We start from the raw sequence: 11,117 nt of genomic DNA on the forward strand, positions 1-11,117 counted from the left end.
TGTGCTGCTTACAAATTTATGAAGATTTTGAGAGGCGAGTAGGTAAAAATTATCATGGTGGACAACATGTAAATTAATATGGTTTCTTGCGACTTCAACACGCACAGTATTTTCAAAATATTACCTTCTTTGTTACCGTGTTTATCTTTAATTCAATATTTTTGTCAAGTTTTGGAGAGAAGATTAAAGAGCTTACTTTTATTTTTATATAAATTGCTGCAGTATAGACCATATTTATCTTTTCATATTAAAATTAGAGGTCAGATTCCCACTTTCAAGTCTAAATGAAAAATATGCTAAGGTCTCAGAGAGCCATACTCAAGTGCACTTTATAAATCAGGGTCTTTATGCTTGCCCACATTAAATCGTGACAGGATGCACTGCTGTATGAACAACACATACATAATTTTTTAAAATTAATTTATTTATTTGGCTGTGTCGTGTCCCAGTTGCGGCATGCAGGATCTTTTGTTGCAGCGTGCGGGCTTCTCTCTAGTTGTGGTGCGCAGGCTCCAGAGCGCGTGGGCTCAGTAGTTGTGGCACGCGGGCTTAGTTGCCCTGTAGCATGTGGGATCTTGGTTCCCCGACCAGGGATTGAACCTGTATCCCCTGCATTGGAAGGTGGATTCTTAACTACTGGACCACCAGGGAAGTCCCCATAAATAATTTTAATCTTGGAAGATTAAAATCTTCAGGAACAGTGGTAAGTCATTTCATGGGATCGGGGTTTGGGCTCCGGATTTAGAACAAATTGGTTTTGAATCCCAGTTCTTCTAGTTATCCTCTATGTGGCAGGTTAAGCAAATTACTTAACCTTCCTGAACCTCACTTACTCCATCTGAAAATGAGATAAAGGCAGTAATTAACCCTTGGTTTTGTTCTACTGAGTCATTATAGCCACAGTGTAAGCAATGAGCCTGGCCCTTGGTAGCAAATGATTACTCTTAAAACTATTTAGAAAAATTTGGAAATCAAACTTTATAATCAAGTAGTTTATAACCAAGAGTTTTATAACCAAGCAACTGATTTTGGGGTATCTCCTTCCTCCTGGAAGTCATGTGTAGAAAAAAGGAGAAATGAAAACCAAAAAACTTTAAATTATATTTTCAGTGAAACTAGGAGATAGAGAAAACTCACAGACTCAGTTGCATATAGATTACATTGAAGGTGAAGCTGCACAGGAAGCTGGTGGCTGTGAGAACTGAGGAGGTGGAAGTGGGGGCAGAGGGTTTCAAAGAGCTCTGGGATCTCAGCCTCTCCAACCAATCGTTGCTTCCCAAATGAGGCCATCCTATCTGAGCGGAAAATACCGGGAGTATAACTGAGACTGAGAACCTCAAGAACCCCGGGGAAGGAAGAGAGAGACAAGGTCCAGAAAGAGTTTGGGAGCCCAGAGGTGGCAGACAGCAGGACATGCCAGCAAGAAGCGTGCATGATGGTGGAAGAAAGGGCCGTGGAGGGAACTAGGAAATCCAGGGCTGGCAGGAGAAGTTCGCTCTTATCAGGCTGGGCTCAGAGAGTCAGAGCAGGGCTGGCTACAAAGTTGACCATATTGTAAGGCACTCACTGTAGTGACAGAGGAGGGAGGTGTGAGCTGTGAAGCTGAGAATGATATCATGGCACATCCCTGTATTCCTCACACCAGCTCCCTACTAGAAGTCCAGGAAAATCCATCTCATTTAAATGAAAACAATAGGAAAGGTGGAAGTTCTGCCCACACAGAAAGGTACTACAGAATAAAGCATGAATGAGAGGAACATTAATTCCTATAGATAATAGGAAAACTCACCTAAAAATAGTTTTGATGAAGCAGATAAAAATTATAATTTAACATTACAAAAAGAACTAAAAAAATCAACAAAACTAACAGAAAAAAAATCCTTGAAAGAGCAATTATAGTTACTGAGGAACACTACAAAGCACAAATGGAAGAACTCAAATGGTGACCAGAAAACGGGAAATGATGGCCTGAAAATAGGATATGAAATGTCAATCAACCTAACTCTTTAAACAGAAAAACAAACTTCTAAATGAAGACTAAATTATAAGTGCACATTGAAGAATAGCCAACACAGAAAGCACAGAAAGGGATAGAGAGGAAATAAATGAAAAAAACAACTTATAGAAACAGCACCAAAAAAGGAGACTAAAAAAATTAAAACCAGGGCTTCTTGTAGAAATGGCTAATTACATATTTGGGGATGAGAATGCAGATGGTGCCTAAAATATTTGGTCATACTAGAAAGAAAAGACATTATTAAATGATCCTGGAACCACAGTAGCAATGTAGCCAGCTAAAATACTTGCATCTTCAGGTTCCCTTGTAACAAGAGGTACCCAGTGGAAACAGTTCTGGTCATTGAGATAGATATGAGTTGCGGTTTACTGGGAAAGCTTTGCTTTTCCAATATAGCTGTCACCCTTTTCTGCTTCAGTTCTTCTTCCTGTCTATCAAATGGACACAAGGCTAGCATAAATTAGCCATTGCATACTCTCCAGGCAAGCAGAGTGGATAAAGAAGGCAAAATACTAGGGGAGAGGGCAGCAAAACAGAAGAAAGGCTTGAGTTTTCTCTTATTTTCAGTTGACAGTGATATACTGACAGACAGTGTTGAAGTATTGTCAGAATTAGAGAATACAACGCATGTTAAAATCTTAGGAAGTCCTTGGCACTTACCAAATTACACCATTAATGTTAGGTCTTCTTTATACCCCTTCTCATCCTTTCATGGACAGCTGAGCATTAATAGTTACTTTCCTTTGTGTTTCATTCTTTCAAAATGAGGATGTTTTTGAAACCAAAAATAGTCACACATAGTGCCCCCTAAAGAAAGTTGTGAAATGAGGTGGTGTGACAAAGTATTGATAAAAAGAGTATAGAATTCTGCGTCAGAAAACCTGGACTTTGAATCCCAGTTTAGACACTAAAGGCTGTGCGTTTTTTCAGAGCTTATTTAACATAATCCCTTTTAGAATCAGTTTCTTCAGTATGGTTCATGTAAACCCCTTCACATCATGGTCTGGCAACAAGTGATACTCAGGAATAGCAATGATGACCAGTTTGACATACCTCTAGTAGTCTTAAAATTTACTGCCTTAATAACACTGGTACTTTTGGGGGAAAGTGCTTAAACTCTCTGTGCCTCAGGTTCCTCATTTGTAAAAGGGGGAGATTAATAATAGTACTTTATGGACTTTATCGAGGAGAAAATAATATAGTCCATGCAAACAGAGCAAATGTCCAACAAATGCTAGTTCTTTTTTTTTTTAATTGGGGTATAGTTGTTTTACAATGTTGTATTAGTTTCTACTGTACAGCGAAGTGGAGTACCCTGTGGTATACAACAGGTTCTTATTAGTTATCTGTTTTATACATATTAGTGTACATACGTCAATCCCAATCTCCCAATTCATCCCACCACCTCCCCCCACCCCGCCACTTTCTCCCCTTGGTGTCCATACCTTTGTTCTCTACATCTGTGTCTCTATTTCTGCGTTGCAAACCAGTTCATCTGTACCATTTTTCTAGATTCCACATATATTCGTTAATGTACGATATTTGTTTTTCTCTTTCTGACTTACTTCACTCTGTATGACAGTCTCTAGGTCCATCCACGTCTCTACAAATGACCCAATTTCATTGCTAGTTCTTACGATTATTTCTCCAAAGAACTGACCTGGCTTGTGTGTGTGTGTGTGTGTGTGTGTGTGTGTGTGTGTGTGTGTGTTTTGAGTCGCTTAAGAGATCATAGAATGTACTCTCTAAAGAAAGGGGACTATACAGCATAAAAGGAGGCCCCAAACTTCCTGGCAAATGTGTGTATCAGTTACAGTAGAGCCTCCCAGTCCTGCTCCTGCATTAGCTTCACTATTAAGGGTTTGGAGGCCTCCTAATGGGCTCCTGTGCTGTGGCTCCTACAGGGCATGTACAGCTCTACACAGAGAAATATAGTGAGACTACCATCTCCTTTTCCACCCAGGGATAACCATCAGTCATCAGATTAGAGTCATTTCTGCCTCCCAGGACATTGTAAATGTCCAGATGCCCAAAACATAGCAATGTTAGGGCCATGTTGTATTAATATGAAAAACATATAGACATGCAAAAATTCCAAGAGATTTAGAAAACCTTAAGGAAAAGACCCAACAGTTGGGCTTCTGGATCAGTGGGAGGATTTAGAATTTCAAGTTTGTACAACTAACTTCAATATTATTATTTTTTTCTTTTTTGAGAACTTCTTGTGTATATGGTTATTTTCTCTCTCTCTAACTCAGATTGTAAAATGGATAGGAAGTCTTAAACAGAAACAAGTTTCCAAGAGCCGAAGGCACTTGGATTTAAAGCTGTGCTTTTAAGCTGGATTTTTTGTTCATTAGCACACTAATGCCTGAGGACTTACTGGGCTGGTTATGGCTAGATCAAGGAGGAGGCAGCAGTAAAATATCCATTTATCATAGGGATACGGTCTCCTTCCTGGTTCCCTTTCAAATGAGTTCAGAGATTGTCCCTGTGAACAGCACTCCATCCATCTATAGTCTCCAGAGCCTGATCCTTAATTTTGGCTAATCCCAGAAATATAGGTGTGGAAGGTGTAGGTCCAAAATTGTTTCTACCTCATACGGAGGCAATGAGTTTTCAAATTCAAGTTAATCGCAGTCCTAAAATTCTTTTTGAGAAGCCAGTAGTGTCTGAAGCTACTCAAAGTATCTAGAGCTTCTTTGGGACCAAACCCAGTCCCAGATTTCCCCAGGCAAGGGTGTACATATGTTTGTTTTTGTTGGAAGAAGCATGGCAAGGACCTTCATGCATTTGGGCCAACTCCAGATCAATAAAAACTCTTTACTGTATATCCTGCCTGGCAGTGACAGTGGATCAGAGATGGTTTAATCATCCTGTGAGACATAATTAATAGATGTTGTTCTAAAGGAGTTTGCAGTCTCAATGCCTATTAGGAAAGTTTAATGCTGATGATAGGGGAGATAAGAAATTCTTTGGAAAATGGGCTAGAAAGCTAGATGATCTTTATTTTGAGATTTATTGGGATATATCTGAGTCTGAGGGAGTAGAAAGCCACCTTTCAATTTGAACAGCAGTAACTTTGGGAATGCATATTAATCAAGCACAGCCCATTCATCGCAGGTTCTACAGCAGTTTTGGAAAACAATTTGGAAGCCTTAGTAAGCACTGTCCCAAAACAATAACTTTAGCCAATGCCCAGAGGCAAAAAACAAGACAATAGATGTTGCTTTAAAACAATTTATCTCTTCTTTTGGTATGAAAATAAGGTAATGAATGGGAAGATTTTCGTGAAATAGTGATGGACAGCTCTAGTCCCTTATGCATGCTATGAGGAATCCCCCAACTGAGGAGTTTGATATTTCCACAAGAGGCCATACATTTTCATGCCCCATTTCAGGGAGGGAGGTGTCATGTTGGATATTCCCCACTTGTCCTTCTAGATCCATTCTCCTCCCTTCTCCACCATGCTCTGTGTTCTGGAGGCTGATCACAATGGACAACATCAATTGGGCACCATAGCTCTCTGGTAAAGAGAGACACCAACAGCAGATCAGTGAATTTATTCTCTCAGCCCCCTCCCTCCTGGGCCAAGAATTGGCAAGGGTTGCTTCCTCTCCCAGGGACTTCAGTTCCTGTTGGGTGTCCTTCCTCTATACCTATATGCTTTATTTATTTATTTATATTTAATTTATTTTTTTATACAGCAGGTTCTTATTAGTTATCCATTTTATACATACTAGTGTGTATATGTCAATCCCAATCTCCCAATTCATCCCCCCACCCCCCCACCACCCCCTGCCGCTTTCCCCCCTTGGTGTCCATACATTTCTTCTCTACATCTGTGTCTCTATTTCTGCCCTGCAAACCGGTTCATCTGTACCATTTTTCTAGGTTCCATCTATATGCGTTAATATATAATATTTGTTTTTCTCTTTCTGACTTACTTCACTCTGTATGACAGTCTCTGGATCCATCCATGTCTCTAAAAATGACCCAATTTCGTTCCTTTTTATGGCTGAGTAATATTCCATTGTATATATGTACCACATCTTCTTTATCCAGTCGTCCATCGATGGGCATTTAGGTTATTTCCATGACCTGGCTAGTAAATAGTGCTGCGATAAACATTGGGGTGCATGTGTCTTTTTGAATTATGGTTTTCTCTGGGTATATGCCCAGTAGTGGGATTGCTGGGTCATATGGTAATTCTATTTTTAGTTTTTTAAGGAAGCTACATACTGCTCTCCATAGTGGCTGTATCAATTTACATTCCCACCAACAGTGCAAGAGGGTTCCCTTTTCTCCACACCCTCTCCAGCATTTGTTGTTTGTAGATTTTCTGATGATGCCCATTCTAACTGGTGTGAGGTGATACCTTACTGTAGTTTTGATTTGCATTTCTCTAATGATGTTGAGCAGCTTTTCATGTGCTTCTTAGCCATCTATATGTCTTCTTTGGAGAAATGTCTATTTAGGTCTTCTGCCCATTTTTTGATTGGGTTGTTTGTTTTCTTAATATTGAGCTGCATGAGCTGTTTATATATTTTGGAGATTAATCCTTTGTCAGTTGATTCATTTACACATATTTTCTCCCTTTCTGAGGGTTGTCTTTTCGTCTTGTTCATCGTTTCCTTTGCTTTGCAAAAGCTTTTAAATTTCATTAAGTCCCATTTGTTTATTTTTGTTTTTATTTCCATTACTCTAGGAGGTGGACGAAAAAAGATCTTGCTGTGATTTATGTCAGAGTGTTCTTCCTATGTTTTCTGCTAAGAGTTTTATAGTGTCCAGTCTTACATTAAAGGTCTCTAATCCATTTTGAGTTTATTTTTGTGTCTGGTGTTAGGGAGTGTTCTAATTTCATTTTATACATGTAGCTGTCCAGTTTTCCTAGCACCACTTATTGAAGAGACTGTCTTTTCTCCATTGTATATCCTTGCCTCCTTTGTCATAGATTAGTTGACCATATGTGCATAGGTTTATCTCTGGGCTTTCTATGCTGTTCCATTGATCTATATTTCTGTTTTTGTGCCAGTACCATATTGTCTTGATTACTGTAGCTTTGTAGTATAGTCTGAAGTCAGGGAGTCTGATTCCTCCAGCTCTGTTTTTTCCCCTCAAGATTGCTTTGGCTATTCAGGGTCTTTTGTGTCTCCATACAAATTTTAAGATTTTTTTGTTCTAGTTCTGTAAAAAATGCCATTGGTAATTTGATAGGGATTGCATTGAATCTGTAGATTGCTTTGGGTAGTATACTCATTTTCACAATATTGATTCTTCCAATCCAAGAACATGGTATATCTCTCCATCTGTTTATGTCATCTTTGATTTCTTTGATCACTGTCTTATAGTTTTCTGCATACAGGTATTTTACCTCCTTAGGTAGGTTTATTCCTACATACTTTATTCTTTTTGTTGCAGTGCTAAATGGGAGTGTTTCCTTAATTTCTCTTTCAGATATTTCATCATTAATGTATAGGAATGCAAGAGATTTCTGTGCATTAATTTTGTATCCTGCAACTTTACCAAATTCATTGATTATCTCTAGTAGTTTTCTGGTGGCATCTTTAGGATTCTCTATGTATAGTATCATGTCATCCGCAAACAGTGACAGTTTTACTTCTTCTTTTCCAATTTGGATTCCTTTTATTTCTTTTCCTTCTCTGATTGCCATGGCTAGGACTTCGAAAACTATGTTGAATAATAGGGGCAAGACATCCTTGTCTTGTTCCTGATCTTACAGGAAATGCTTTCAGTTTTTCACCATTGAGAATGATGTTTACTGTGGGTTTGTCATATATGGCCTTTATTATATTGAGGTAGGTTCCCTCTGTGCCCACTTTCTGGAGAGTTTTTTTTATCATAAATGGGTGTTGAATTTTGTCGGAAGCTTTTTCTGCCTCTATTGAGATGATCATACAGTTTTTATTCTTCAATTTGTTAATATGGTATATCACATTGATTGATTTGCATATATTGAAGAATCCTTGCATCCTTGGGGAAAATCCCACTTGATCATGGTGTATGATCCTTTTAATGTGTTGTTGGATTATGTTTGCTAGTATTTTTGCATCTGTATTCATCAGTGATAGTGGTCTGTAATTTTCTTTTTCTGTAGTATTTTTGTCTAGTTTTGGTATCAGGGTGATGGTGGCCTCATAGAATGAGTTTGGGAGTGTTCCTTCCTCTGCAATTTTTTGGAAGAGTTTGAGAAGGATGGGTGTTAGGTCTTCTGTAAATGTTTGATAGAATTCATCTGTGAAGCCATCTGGACTTTGTTTGTTGGAAGATTTTTAATCACAGTCTCAATTCCATTACTTGTGATTGGTCTGTTCATATTTTCTATTTCTTCCTGGTTCAGTCTTGGAATTTTATACCTTTCTAAGAATTTGTCCATTTCTTCCAGGTTGTCCATTTTATTGGCATAGAGTTGCTTGTAGTAGTCTCTTAGGATGCTTTGTATTTCTGCAGTGTCTGCTGTAACTTCTCATTTTTCATTTCTAATTTTATTGATCTGAGTCCTCTCCCTCTTTTTCTTGATGAGTCTGGCTAATGGTTTATCAATTTTGTTTATCTTCTCAAAGTACCAGGTTTTAGTTTTATTGATCTTTGCTACTGTTTCCTTCATTTCTTTTTCGTTTATTTCTGATCTGATCTTTATGATTTCTTTCCTTCTGCTAACTTTGCGGTTTTTTTGTTCTTTCTCTAATTGCTTTAGGTGTAATGTTAGGTTGTTTATTTGAGATGTTTCTTGTTTCCTGAGGTAGGATTGTATTACTATAAACTTCCCTCTAAGAACTGCTTTTGCTGCATCCCATAGGTTTTGGGTTGTCGTGTTTTCATTGTCATTTGTTTCTGGGTAGTTTTTAATTTCTTCTTTGATTTCTTCAGTGATGTCTTTGTTATTTAATAGTGTATTATTTAGCCTCCATGTGTTTGTATTTTTTACAGTTTCTTCCTGTAACTGATATCTAGTCTCATAGTGTTGTGGTCAGAAAAGACACTTGATATGATTTCAGTTTTCTTAAATTTACTGAGGCTTGGTTTGTGACGCCAGATGTAATCTGTCCTGGAGAATATTCCATGTGCAGTTGAGAAGAAAGTGTAGTCTGCTGTTTCTGGAAGGAATGTCCTATAAATATCAGTTAAATCTATCTGGTCTATTGTGTCATTTAAGGCTTGTGTTTCCTTATTAATTTTCTGTTTGGATGATCTGTCCATTTGTGTAAGTGAGGTGTTAAAGTCCCCCACTATTATTGTGTTACTGTCGATTTTCTCTTTTATAGCTATTAGCATTTGCCTTATGTATTGAGGTGCTCCTATGTTGGGTGCATATATATTTATAACTGTTATATCTTCTTCTTGGATTGATCGCTTGATCATTATGTAGTGTCCTTCCTTGTCTCTTGTAACATTCTTTATTTTAAAGTCTATTTTTTTTTTTTTTGCGGTACATGGGCCTCTCACTGTTGTGGCCTCTCCCGTTGCGGAGCACAGGCTCCAGATGCACAGGCTCAGCAGCCATGGCTCACGGGCCCAGCCGCTCCGTGGCATGTGGGATCTTCCCGGACCAGGGCACAAACCCGTGTCCCCTGCATCGGCAGGCAGACTCTCAACCACTGTGCCACCAGGGAAGCCCTAAAGTCTATTTTATCTGATATGAGTATTGCTACTCCAACTTTCTTTTGATTTCCCTTTGCATGGAATATCTTTTTCCATCCCCTCACTTTCAGTCTGTATGTGTCCCTAGGTCTGAAGTGGGTCTCTTCTTGACAGCATATATATGGGTCTTGTTTTTGTATCCATTCAGCGAGCCTGTGTCTTTTGGTTGGAGCATTTAATCCATTCACCTTTAAGGTAATTATTGATATGTATGTTCCTATTACCATTTTCTTAATTGTTATGGGTTTGTTTTTGTAGGTCCTTTTCTTCTGTTGTGTTTCCCACTTAGAGAAGTTCCTTTAGCATTTGTTGTAGAGCTGGTTTGGTGGTGCTGAATTCTCTTAGCTTTTGCTTGTCTGTAAAGCTTTTGATTTCTCCATCGAATCTGAATGAGATCCTTGCCAGGTAGAGTAATGGTTGTAAGTTCTTCCCTTTCATCACTTTAAATATATCATGCCACTCCCTTCTGGCTTGTAGAGTTTCTGCTGAGAAATCAGCTGTTAACCTTATGGAAGTCCCCTTGTATGTTATTTGTCATTTTTCCCTTGTTGCTTTCAATAATTTTTCCTTGTCTTTAATTTTTGTCAGTTTGATTACTATGCATCTTGTCGTGTTTCTCCTTGGATTTATCCTGCCTGGGACTCGCTGTGCTTCCTGTACTTGGGTGGCTATTTCCTTTCCCATGTTAGGGAAGTTTTTGACTATAATCTCTTCAAATATTTTCTCTTGTCCTTTCTCTCTCTCTTCTCCTTCTGGGACCCCTATAATGCAAATGTTGTTGTGTTTAAAGTTGTCCCAGAGGTCTCTTAGGCTGTCTTCATTTCTTTTCATTCTTTTTTCTTTATTCTGTTCCGCAGCAGTGAATTCCACCATTCTGTCATCCAGGTCACTTATCTGTTCTTCTGCCTCTGTTATTCTGCTATTGATTCCTTCTAGTATATTTTTTATTTCATTTATTGTATTGTTCATCTCTGTTTGTTTGTTTCTTAGTTCTTGTACGTGTTTGTTCTTTAATTCTTCTAAGTCTTTGTTAAACATTTCCTGCATCTTCTCGATCTTTCCCTCCAGTCTTTTTCCGAGGTCCTGGATCATCTTCACTGTCATTATTCTGAATTCTTTTTCTGGAAGGTTTGCTATCTCTACTTCATTTAGTTGTTTTTCTGGGGTCTTACCTTGTTCCTTCATCTGTTACATAGCCCTCTGCCTTTTCACCTTGTCTATCTTTCTGTGAATGTGGGTTTTGTTCCACAGGTTGCAGGATTGTAGTTGTTCTTGCTTCTGCTCTCTGCCCTCTGGTGGATGAGGCTATCTAAGAGGCTTGTGCAAGTTTCCTGATGAGCAGGACTGGTGGTGGGTAGAGCTGGGTGTTGCTCTGGTGGGAAGAGCTCAGTTAAACTTTAATCTGCTTGTCTGCTGATGTGTGGGTCTGGGTTCCCTC

Source organism: Aethalodelphis obliquidens, unplaced genomic scaffold (assembly GCF_003676395.1).
Source record: "Aethalodelphis obliquidens isolate GAN/ISIS:26980383/991018 unplaced genomic scaffold, ASM367639v1 scaffold127, whole genome shotgun sequence".
Lineage (NCBI taxonomy): Eukaryota > Metazoa > Chordata > Mammalia > Artiodactyla > Delphinidae > Aethalodelphis > Aethalodelphis obliquidens.